Source organism: Spermophilus citellus (assembly GCF_964194105.1).
Source record: "Spermophilus citellus genome assembly, chromosome: 16".
NCBI lineage: Eukaryota > Metazoa > Chordata > Mammalia > Rodentia > Sciuridae > Spermophilus > Spermophilus citellus.
The window spans coordinates 62398562-62411965 of NC_138196.1; the positions used below are offsets into that span (position 1 = coordinate 62398562).

Sequence of the window (13404 nt, forward strand, 5' to 3'; positions counted from 1 at the left end):
ATGGACTATGATGATATATGAAACCAACCTATCCAGTTGTGAAATACATGCTATTATCTAGGCTGGCCTGTGCTTATTTAAATATTTCCCAAATTCACCCACTTCAATAATAGAAGTTTTAATGGATTCAAACTTCGGCTTATCTTCTTCTAAAAGTTGTTTTGATTTTTCTTTAACTTAATGGTTCGTTGTCCAATATTAAACTATTGGTTTTCTTTAGGATTCTGTGAGAAGTCCATTTGCCATGCCATTCTCATTCCAGGTTACCTCAATCTCTTCTAAGCTTAGTGACCAGATTTATTCTGATGATTCCTACATCCATCTTCCCAGCCCACATAATAGTCCTGATCTCTAGACCTTATAGTCTACTGCTTCCTTAACATTTCTATTTATATGTCTCTGGGACCTAAATTTGAAACCCCCAAATCTGAACTTGACATTGACCTCACACCATATACCTGTTTCATTTACTGTCTTTCCCGCATTTATATAATACCTCCATCATTACCAAAGAAGGCAGGGATCAGCTAACTTTTTATGCAAAGGGTCAAGTAGTGAACATTTTGGCTTTGCAGACCAAAATTGTTTTTGGTCTCTGTTGCAATTATTCAAGTCTGTCATTGTAGTGTGGTGCAAGCAGCCAGAGACAATATAAACTTCAATAGGACTTCATATACAGGATGGAAATGTAGCTCAGTGGTAGAGTGCTTGCCTAGCATGTTGAAGGCCATGGGTTCAATTCCCAGTTCTAGGGGAAGGAAAAAATTTCATATACAAAGATAGATGGTGGGCTGGATTTGGCCTCCCAATCCCTGTACTAGATGATAAACTCTAGGGAAAGGTCTATGGTACACACCACTGCATTCCCAATGTTTATCTTGGCATATAAGGCTTCAGTGAAAATTTACTGAATAAATCAATGAATGAATTCTAAAATTTCTGCTTTGATGGTAAGAGATATTCTGAGAAGAAAGGTTAAAGATAAAGAATAGAGAATTTGAAATTAAAGAAAAGGGGTTGGGTCAGATAGACCCTTACTGCCAATACCTTTGAATTCACCAAGGATGTAACTCTATATTCTCTATACAGTATTATATCACTAAAAAGTGATATATAACAGCACCAGAAAAATTTAATCTGCTCACTTCTTAAAGCCCATAATCATTAAATCTGAAGGCAGAACCAAATTCTAGAAATGTCTGACTAACCCAAGTCAATTAAGAATAATCATATCAAATCTTATATGTTATATGGTTCAAAGAATGGCTATAAAGCAGTGTAATTCTTAGTTCCCCTGAGAAGGAAAACTACACACTTCCTTTTCCTGAGAGTAAATGAGAATCAGTAAATGCCTTTGTGACTCACTGGCACCGTGAAACTTTCATAAGCAACAACTAATTTACTGTATAGTAAAAATCAATGGATCACTGTTGAGTAGAAATGGAAGAAAATCATTAGATAATTTTCTGAGATTGTTAAGTTCAAAAAGATGGAAATGAACTGAAAAATAAAGTCACTTATCACAGGTGGTAATATGAAATACCAGATAAAAGGCCAAACTAATCACTGTCCACCTTACAACTTAAAAAGTATCCCTACCTTGTATTCCCAAATCCTACTTATGTTTGCCATTTTTCCATGATAGTCCTGCCTTGCAAGAAATTTTATGAATCCAGAGGATTTAGAAAAATGGTTTTTGGAGCAAATGACAGTAATGTAGGCCTGTTTGCATTTCAAATCATAGATGGATCTTAGAAAATTTTACTCATAATGATGAGTTTATATAGTCACATGATTTCTTGAGAAATTACAATTTAGCAAAAGTGGCCACTTTTGAACAATATGCATACTATTTGGTTATGCTTCTTCATAAGCCATAGAATTTAAAAGTAAAACAAGACAAATTTCATTTTGTAATTTGAAGCCCATTTGATCAAAACCACCTTTAGTTAAGAAAAATCACATTAGCATCCTTTCTCTGGCTGCACTTACTCAACTAGGAGCAGAAGAACCAAGGGACAAAGAGAGCAGGAAGGGAGATTGTAAAAATAAAGCAGTTGTTACAAGTTCAGAGGAAACAGGGTGTGATCATAGGCAGGACTCCTCACACTCTTGCCAACATGTGGCAGGACGTAGTAGAAAATATGGGGTGCTCAGGCCTCAGTACCCTAGCTTCTCTCTGTTTAACTATGGCTGGATTCTAAGCTATCCCATCTGACAGTCTGTGCTAAGCAAAGACCCAAATCTTGATTCTTTCAGAGCAGGGAGAGCTTCCTGCACTGGGAGTTGTAGCTCTGCTGGGGGGTGGGGTGGGGGAGGGGTCAAATGATCTGTGCTTAATCAGGGCTTAAGATGGATAAACCCAAGATTAAACAGAGACCTTACCAGTCCTTGAATATATAGGATGTCATCCATTACAGGTAAGGACTCAATTTCCAAATATATTTTAAGACTCTTAAACTAGGAAGAGATTTAAGGCCACTTCCCAGTGGCAGTAACTCCGTTAGCAACTAGGGCAGAACTGAAAAATGGAGAAAGTATGCTATCAGGTAAGTAAATTTATGTAAATATAAAAATTCCACTCAAGCTCTGGGTGTGGCTTAGTAAAATACCATGACATTTTGATAAGAAGAATTATCCACTGAGAGAAATACTTTTTTTTTTTTTAAAAAGAGCCTAGCTAAGGTAAAAACTAATAAGAGTTAGTAGAATGAAGAAAAGAGCAGTTATCACTGTGACTACTCCACCCAAAGAAATCCAGGTCAGCAACTCTTACGCTATAAATTAGACTTAGGCAGGGGGGCCACACTGAGTACTATAGTAAACCACATGAACCCAAACTTAACCCTAGGGACTAAAACATTAAGACTCCTGACTACAGAGAGCTGCCTATTATATAATAGCAATAGTTACTCTTTTTATTTTTCTCTCAAGACTTCAGATCCACTACAGAAACCAGTTATAAGTGGGTAAGTTAGTGTTGCTTAAAATATATACTGGACTTTAGCAGATAATTCCTAAAAGGGAATTTTGAGCCAATTAAATGTTACTCCTCTTTAATCACTGTCAAGAGCCATCAGTGGGCCGTGTGTGGACTACATTGGCATCACAGTCTAGTAAATAGGAGAATCTGGTGTCTGGGAACTTCCAGTGGAAATTTCCTCTGGCTAATACTGCCCAGACACATGTGACCTTATTCAAGCTCTGTCCCAGGCCCCACACAGCCCCAGAGATAGGGTGATTTACTACAGCCACACAGCCTCTCAGAGATGGATGTGACCTGCCAAGATGCCAATCAACCTGCTGACTGCAAGATATCATGAAGCAAGACTCCACCCCTGGAATCTATTTCCTGCCTTCAATATACCCCCCTTAAATAAACCATGGGAGCCGTTTTTTAATTGTCCAGCTCCAGTGCCTGTGTGGGCTGGGCCTATCAGGGGCTCCACTGTAAAACTATTTTTCTGACTCTGTGTCTTTTGTTCTTTACTAATCATTTCTGACTTATTTTTTTCCTGTGGTTTATACCCTCCTGGGCAGGAAAAAAGGACCCCCTGAGAGGCCTGGAGACCTCCCCATAAACCATATAAGCATAATCAAAACATAAAATGCAATATATAATGCAGATCTATCCTATATGATAGTGAATAATACAGAAATTAATGTCTTCCTAAAGTTGGCTAGATCACATTCTTAAACACATAGTCATTTGAGTAAAAGGAAGATTCCCATTATGTAAGAGTCTTGTGCTAAATTTCATTGTTATATAAGCAAGTAATCAATTTTTGGATTTCCATGCATACCATTTGGCATTCTTAAAAGGTATTCTCCATTGACACACCAATTTCTTGAAGATTTCTGTATAACCTAGAGTAATTCTGAGCAACTACAAAATACCTAGAGAGACAAGCTTTAGATCTTTGGATCTTTCCCCACAGTTTTACCACAATTTCTTACTCATTGTAGGATAACATAGTTTTGTGACCTGACTGTTTAATGGGAAACAACCTTGAAAATACTATATATGGGTGCCCTTCAACAGATGAATGGATAAAGCAAATGTGGTACACATACACAATGGAATATTACTCAGCCACAAAGAAGAATGAAATTACAGCATTTGTCTGTAGATGGATGGAACTGGGAACTTCATGTTAATAATAAGCCAAAAAAAAAAAAAAGGCCCAATCTTCTCTCTGATATGTGGATACTGAGTCACAATAGGCAATGAGCAGGGCGGGGATTGGATGAAGGTTCACTGTATTGGACGGAGGGGAGTCAGGGGAGTGGAGGGGAAATGGGAATGGGAAACACAGTAGAATGATTCGGACATAACTTTCCTATGTTCAAGTACGAATACACAACATGTTTAACTCCATATCATGTACAACCACAAGAATGGGAAGTTGTGTCAAAATACATTCTACTGTCATGTATAACTAAAAAGAACAAATAAAAAAATTTTAAATACTATATAATAAGTAGAAAAATATCAACTATTTTTGGCAATCAACTATTTGAGTTACTGCTGGGCATTGTGATGCACAACTGTAATCCCCACAGCTCAAGAGGCTGAGGCAGTAGGATTGCAAGTTCAAAGCTAGCCCCAGCAACTTAGCAAGGCCTACGCAACTTAGGGAGACTGCTTCAAATTAAAAAAATAAAAGGGTTGGGTATGTAGCTCAGTAGTTAAGTGACCGTGGGTTCAATCTCTAGTACCCAAAACAAAATAAAAAGCAAAAAAACACACACACACACACACAAAAAAAACTACTTGAGTTACCAATGATAAACTCATGAAAGTACCAAAAGTTATCTACATTTTCTAATCCATGGTCCAAACATCCTTCCCAGCCTCTCTATCTGGAGACTGAATTCACTTTTTAAGCATGAGACAGATATGCATAGTCATCCCAGGTATTTCTAATCCAACCAAGGCTTCTTCCTCCAGGTAAATGAGGAGGTTGGGATGCTTGGAACATAAGCCTTTGATCTCTTCTAAGCATTTAAAATCATCCATCTAAGAAACCACATAGGGGTTAAACAAGTTTCTTTCCTCCATTTAATATAGCATATACAAAATATTGACTCATCAGTTGCATATGTTTTGCCTTTGGATGATAATTATGCCCTAAGGTATCTCCAGTTTTAAATCAGCCAATGTCCAATTATTGTGGCCATCTGTATTTAAAGGAGATCTCTTAGTAAGTTTTTTAACATTTCATCTCCCTCATATATACTGGTAGTGGTAGTATACAAATTTTTTATGTGGAAGCAACTCTTCATTTAAGCTTTAGGCAACTCTTCATTAAGGAAAATCACTCTTTAACAAGTAAGAAATATTACTATTTTTTTTAACAGAACCCAATCCTAAAAGATAGGTATGAATTTCTTTATAGGATATACATTATTTAAAGTGTTTCAGAGATAGGAGGTCATACTAACAAAAAACCTTTGGAAATATAAAACTATTCCAATTTCTGAGTTTTATCTTTGGAAACTCTAAATTATTCCAGTGATAGTTTAAAAGTAATTTGGGAAGTGATATTAGTAAGTATGGATTAAAAAAATCTATTAAATTTGTTTAGAAGTTTATAGTATAATTCTGAGCAAACTTTAGTTCATCAACACTAAATAAAGTACATGATTAAATTATTAAAATTATGCTAAAAATTACTTTTTAAAAACCATCTTGTATAGTATACATTTTAAAGGTAAGAGTAAACTGCAGATTCCTTATTAGTAAAAACTTTCAATTTTCAACCTAGAGGTTAGATTTCACACAAAATTCTTCTTTGTATTATTTTTATAATCTTTAATGTCCTATTCTGTAAATGTGAAATTCCCATTAAGCATACAGCAGTCCAAACCAGCACCTTAAACTCAGAATTCAGCTTCCAGAAACTTCTACCCTTCTCCCACAGTCCTGTGATTGTTTCTACCATTCTCTTCCTGTATTGCCTTAGCTGTTTCTCCCCAATCAGACTGAGAACTCTTGGAGCATAATGCATATTACTTATCTGTGTGCCCCAAGCACGTAGTACACAGTAGACACTCAATGCACGTTTGTTTAGAGACTGAGTACACAAAGAATATCTAGCTGTGGATCATCTCTTATTACCCTGCTGGAATATAAACTGACTTTGAATCTTTATATTATCATATGCTTGACTTGATTTAAGCTAGCATTTCAGAAATCCAAATGAGATAACTGAAAACATTACTTCCCTACACATCTAAAATTTAAATAATCCTTTTTAAAAAAAAATTTCTTCTCTTCTTCAGATTTGGATAAATAATGTTTGCAAGTGAAATTTGGTGCTTCATAGAAAATGAGTACTTTATTTAAACATGAGAAAGTAAATCTGCTGATGTTAGTCGTAGTTCTCTAGGCCAATTTATCTTGTAAATGGCTTTCTGCTAAATTTGGTGCTTGTTGTAAACAGTAATAGGATAGAGATTCTAAATCAGATCAGAAAAAATTAGGTTATACTTCAAAGTAAATTAAATGAAGAAATATGCAAAGGGCCAAAATATAGGTTAATTTGTACAATAGGAAAATAAGAAATTGATTATCCTTTTATTTAAAAAAAAACAAAACTTTTATTCATGAGACTATTTAATTGGCCCAGTTCAAAGTATTATCATAGACAATTAATCAAGAACTCTATGAAACACATTAAATTTAAAAATATTTATGAAATTGAAATAATTTTTATCTTTCAAAAATTTATGCTTTAGTTAATGAACTGAATCATGAATATACTTGCAGGTTTTAAATTATTTCTTATTGTGCATATATAATATTAACTCTTTAGTTGGTTTAAACTGAATTTTAAGAATCACAAGAATCACATGAGTATTAAATGACCAATAAATCATCGTTTAGTATATTTCAGAAGCTGATGTAATAGTTATATTTGTCCAGGACTATGCTGTCATTTCAGTGCTAAGAGCACAAATTATCAAGACAGGGCTATAAATACAAAGAATACAGTGCTATTACAAAGCCCCATCTCCCACAGGTTAGTAAAAGGCAGATAATACTTCTTGCAATCATAAAAGGCTATAATGGTTAGATTTTCACTCCTCCATGTTTGGGAGCTAAGTAATTCCTGAATTAAAAAAAAAAAAAGAGCTCCTAAGTAGACTTTTTTCATTTTATAGATAACATATAATAAGTTACATAAAATGTTTTCAGAAAACTGTCAATACTTTACAATATATCTTACCAAAATATTCCTATAAAATGACCTGTCTAAAGACAAGAATGGTATTAGGAGAATAAAAAAATGAAAGCAAAGTATTGAGAAAAGGATTGTAAAATAAAAATCTGTGAAGATTTTTAAACACATGAATAATTTATGCATGAATATATATTATGTATGCACATGGAGACAGGAAATATACATTTAAAAACCAAATGGCTTGGAAGGATAAGAAATTAACCCAGCTGAATAGACCCTTCAAAAGAACAATAACAGCATTTCATCAGGTGGAGAAAGGAGGAACTACTTAAAAGCTGAGCTGATTGAAATGAGGTCACATCTGCTCCTCTCCTGCCCACTCACATATTTTGGAACTTTGTTTTAGCTTGTGCCAATCAACTCTATTTTCTTACCTAGACCAGCTAAGAATCTCTTTTCTACATCATCTTTAAAACATTTTAAAAGAGTCTTCCCAACATCAATCCCTGAAGACCACACTCAACACTTTTTTTTTTTTTTTAATCCAGGGAAGTGCTTATCTAGTCCTGTCCTTTGATTCTTGTTTCCGAGGTAATAATTTATTTTATAATTCAGTGTCAGCCAAAGTCAAGCAGACAGTTTAATTCTTAATCCTCCTTCACATCTGGCAAATCCAGTGAAACCACATAATGATTTTGAATCTTCCTGAAAACCATATAGGAAATTATGTCACCAACAGAATCATCAATAATTCTTTCGACATTAAGGGAAACATTTTACTGAGTGAGAGTAGAATAAAGTAAAATGTGGCATTTGTATTAGAAGAAAATAGTTTAATACCCTCTTGAAAGTCAAAAGAGCAATGTCCTATTATCCCTCTAGGGGAGAAATTCAAGAATGCATACAGCACTCTCACATGAAGTGTTCCTATTTTATGTAGCTGGAAATGCATAAAACAGCTTTTTCTCTAGTGCTTCCTTGCTTTGCCCTGAAGCCTGGCTTTCATAACAGCTCATAAAAAAAAGTATTGCATTGCAATGTGGGACTCTACAATACTTACATTTTGATTGGTATAAGATAATCTTCTATCGCAAACGTGGAAAAAAAAAATCACCCCATGACAGAAAATACCTCTAAGTTTTCAAGGCAGATATACCATTTTGAAGCACAGACCAACATTTTGCTATCATGTCATGACTAGAAATCCGCTGTAGGAGGGTTTGACAAACTGACATAATTATGTCAGCCAGAAAATTATCTGAAAGTAGATCAAGGTTATTCATGTAATAAACTTTTTGACATTTTTTTTACTATTCAACTATCAACATGCCTGATCTCAAGGGAGAATGGTTATCCAGTGATACTCTAGTTTATCTGGAGTATATTAGGTATTCAAGTTACTATTTATAGGCACCATTAAGAGATAAAAGAATTGTCTTTTGGTACAGGCCTACTACATGCTAGGCACTCTACTCTAAGGGGGTCATGGCCTGGGGGAAGGGAAGCCTAGGAAACTGTCTGAAAACAGTAGGGGCTCCCTATCACAAAGCTGAGGGTGAGGACTGGTAGGTAAGGAGGCAGGGACAGAAAGTGGGGCATGGAAGTCACTCTAGGCAGAGGCAAAGGTACAAAAACACAAGAACACAGACTGTTCTGGGAACTTCAAATGTTTTGGTATGGTTAAGTGCAGGAGATACATGGGGAGAGAGCAGGAGATGAGACTTGAATTGGAAGATCCTCAGAAGACTCTTAGGAACTACCAAGTGGTTTAGAATCCATCCTCTTAGAAATTGGAGGGGTGCATGCAAGATCAGAGTTATATTTTGGAATTAGTATCCTTTTCCATTCATTTTCTCTACCAGATTAAGATGTTTTCAGAAAGACAAGGAAAAAAATTGAAAGACAATGCAGGAGAGAATTTCAAGAAAGGAGTAGCTAATGGGGCTAAAAACTGAAGGCATGGTATTAAATTAGTAAGACTTAGAAAGCCTAAAGATGTAGATAAGGCAAGTTGAGTTGTTTAGTTGCAGTTCTGCAGTATGACTCTCTTACAAGCTATGACACACAGCACTGATGGAGGCCCCACAAGCATGGATCTAAAGGCCTTAGGACTCCTTCTGTTTATCAGTATCCAGCTATAGATGGAACTATCACACTGCTTTCTATCATCTAGAGTACAAAAGGTATTTCTGGGATCTTCTTGTTCTGCCCTAGACACTAATTTGAAATGAAATGTCTGACTGATTAACAAATATATACTGAGTAGCCACTATATACCAGGTTACAGGGATGCAAAGATAAGGAAATACATGCTTGCTCCTGTAGAGTTTTCTGTCCAGTGGAGGACTCAGATAATCAAATCACAAGTAAGGGAAAAATGTGGCTGGAGTACAAGAGTAACGGGCCTCAGTGGCAGGTGAGGCTGAAGACAGACAGCAGCCAGGCCAAGCAGGGTCTGGTGTCCACAGTAAGGAGCCTGGTCTTATTCTCAGAGCAGTGAAAAGCATGTAAATAGTTTAAGATTTAATGCATTATAGAAAGGACATAAGCATTTTGAAAAGAACCCTTTGGCTGAGGGAATAAGAGCACCAACTAGAAGGAAGCCACAGTGAATGAGGATAGATAAGGGAATGGATAGTACTAGCCAGGATGAGGATCTTGGCTGCGGAGAAAGAAAAGTGGACGGATTCGCAGGTTCATTAGGAAGTAAAATGGAGAAGCCTCATGATGGACTGGATATCTAACTTGTAAAATGCAAGTTTCTACACAATTGGATGCTGTTCACTGTAAGAGAAAATGCTGAAAAAGACCAGCACTGAAAATGATGAGGTCCTTTTTAGACATGCTGAGATTGAAGTGCTTCTGAAACATTCATGAGGAGAAAAACAGATTTTTAGCTTAGAAAAAGAGTCTGGCCTAGAGAATAAAAATTTGGTGGACATCTTTATGTAGATAGTAACTGACATAAGGACTGGCATGGACAAATGATGGCAAGATTATAGTGAGAAAAGGAGAGTGCTTTGGACTTCACATGCAGGAATCTCTTAAGACATCTACCAAGGAAACAAAGAATCAGCACAATATATAGGAAGAAAACCAAAAACCAAGAAAAACCAAGTCAGTGTGCTCAGTAACATGAATTTGAGGGACGGTTTTAGGGAAAGCTAAAAGCTGTTTTGGTGATATCCTTGGGTTAAAAGCCCAAGCAGGGTGAATGGAGATGAGAAGCTAGGAAGTGTGCAAGCAAGAGTAAACAGCATGTGTGAAAAGTTCCCCAATAGGGGCAGGGTAGAGATGCAGAGGTAGATGGAGGAAACAGGAGGTGTGTGAGGAGTTTGGGTTTGTTTGTTTTGTTTTAATGGGGAAGACCTGAGTATTTCTAAAATGAAGGCAAGGGTGAAACATTAAAATACACATAAGAGAGGGGGTAATCAAGAGTAAAAAAAAACCCTGAGATTGCGGAAGGGATGGGAGCCAAAGCAGCAGTAGGCTTGGTCAGGAGGAGGTCAGCCCCTGTACTGCAATAGGAAAGATGAAACACAAGTGCAGACACCAGCAGTTTTCTCCTCCCTGGGATTTAAATCCTCACCACTGCTGTCTGAATTACTCCACCAGCCTCTTATTTAATCTATTCTACATACTGTATTCCAGCAGTCCTCTTACTCAACGGTCAGTCATGCCCTGTCAGGAGATCATTTTTTTAAAAAAAATACATACATCCCCCTGCCACACACACACACATATACATATATATCACTGAGTCTGGCCTATAGGGCTTGGCTAAGGTTAAAACCTTAGCTTATAGCACTGACCTGTTTCCTTCTCTCCTTTCCAATTCCATTTATACAGATTTAGCCCTTGCCATCTGCTCTAGTAATTTTCCCTTTTGTGAATTTCTACTCAAAACTTTTCTAATTCTTTAACTATCCTATATATTACCTTTTCTTCCAACCAGACTACAAGCTCTAATTGATAAGTCTTGCAGTCTTTTGCACAGGAAGTTTCTATTACATTTCTATTATGTATCTTCTCCTAAATTCTCTGTCATTTCTCTTTTCCTTATTCTTCCCTCCATAAGCAAAATAATAACACTTATTCAATAGGAAACATGATGTTCTGGCATCCATGTTTCTAAAAGAAACATTTTTTTTAGATGGATTATTTTGGAGGGGACAGTAATGCAAAATTTGATTTTTAAAAAGTAAAATAATGAAATACTATTAAGTATGTTATATACTCCAATCCTCACAACCATCCAGGAAGATCAGTAACATAGGTCTTGTAATTTTATTTTCACATTTTGTAATTGAGAAAGCTAATGATTAGAAAGACTAAATTCCATTGCATTAACATAAAATTAGTAAGTAACTGATCTAGGATTTGAACCCTAGTCTATCTGGCTTCTAATAACTGAGCATGTAGTTACAAAGCTAAATCATTTCAAAAAGACTATTTGGTGATGTCTTTTAGGAATTGAGAAATTTATAAAAGCTATTAATTTCAATGGCCTTCAAAATGTGCAATTAATATAGACTACTGTATCTTTACTCTGTTTTTTAATCATGTTACAAAGTCTTTCTTTTGCAACCACTTACACCAAAGAAATAGCCAATTCTGCACAATGAGATCTGCCTTGTCAAAGACTTTTTTGCTCCTCCAATATGTTAGGTTATAATTTCCCTTGACAGTGTGTGAAATAAGGAAGAAAGCATTTTGAACAATTTTATACAAGGAATTAAATAAATCTTTCTCAAAAGCAAGGACTAACATGTTTTTTTGTTCTATGTTAAGTGACTGTTCTGACATACCACTGTGAATTTTGAGTAGTTCAAATGACCATTAAAGAACACCACTGCCTTTTTTATGGCCAAAAAGATTGCTGTGGCTATGGAATAAAACCAATTATTCATGATCAAGCTATGGTTTTGATATTCTTCTCTAATCAAAAACTTTCCAAATGCTTGGTTCCATAAAGACAGATGAAGTTTATCACATCATCACAAAGGAACTGCTATGCTTCTTAAGACATGTGAATTGTACCTGAGACTACAGTTCCATTTATTTTTCTTCTCATAGTGTAAAAGGTATCAATCAGAAAAAGGAGAGGAAATGCTCACAGAGTGCTAATCCACAGATGCAATCGACAATCTGTTTTTTTAGGACACATGAAGAAGCTCACTAGGAAATCGAAACTGAAACTGAACCAATTAGGAGTAGTACAGCAAGATACTGCTTTTACAGAGAATAATTCAGGATGTTTCCTAATTTAATCTCTGGTTTATCATGTAAGCACACAAATTACACTTACACTAAAACATTAAAATTTAATGCAGTTAACTTCAAATTAAATTTTCCATTTCTATTTCCATTTCTTAATCTTGCTAACCACCACCTTTTAGATATTAGAAATATTTCAATTTTATAATAAAAATGTTCATAATACTTATAATTCTTTTTAGAATACCTTATAAACAATTCAAATGGTCACTTCAAGAAACTTTTTGGCACTTTAAGAGAAGGAAACCCAGCAGTTGTTGAGCAATAGGAAGCAACTCTACCAATTAGCTGAGAGAAGCCAGTCAGTCACACTTGCCTGAATTCAGCTGTCTGACACATTCCAACTGCCACTGGTAACACATAAGTTGCCAAGTGAAATCTGATATCCTTTTGCAACCAAGAGTAAAATTCTGGCAAATAATATGCATAATAATTGGGAGAGATAATTTTAATAAAATACCTCAGTTTTATTTTGCCATAATCATATCTGATGACCCTGAGTCACCTGGTTTGTTTTCAATCCCAAAGATTTACTTCTTTTACCTGATATAGGGAAGGTATTCGATATATTTAACCAGGTATGTCTGAATGAAGGGGAAAGGAAACCTGCTGTTACTACAGCACACATTGAAGACAGCCTGTCAACTGTCAAAGTACTGCCAAAATTAGAACAGAACTTCCAAAGGCTTAACAGGAAAGTGGAAGAGGCAAAAAAAAAAAAAAAAAAAAAAGTGATAAATCAATTTAATCAGTGAAAGTGTTTTATAGAATACTGATGTCCACCATGATAGCTATTACAAACAGAAAGGGGCAGAAGAACCCTTACAAGCACTATTTCAAGTGCATGACACCCACCTCTTTTAACCCCTACAATAACCCTTTAAATAAGGAACCACTATTCTTCCATTTTACAGATGAGAAATGTGAGGCCAGAGAGTAA

General features: G+C 35.6%; 1 protein-coding gene across 3 annotated transcripts in view; it reads right to left on the bottom strand.

Annotated features, from left to right (window-relative positions):
- GALNT7 (polypeptide N-acetylgalactosaminyltransferase 7) overlaps positions 1–13404 on the bottom strand; it is a 127335-nt gene that overhangs the window by 65486 nt on the left and 48445 nt on the right. The window lies entirely within an intron of this gene.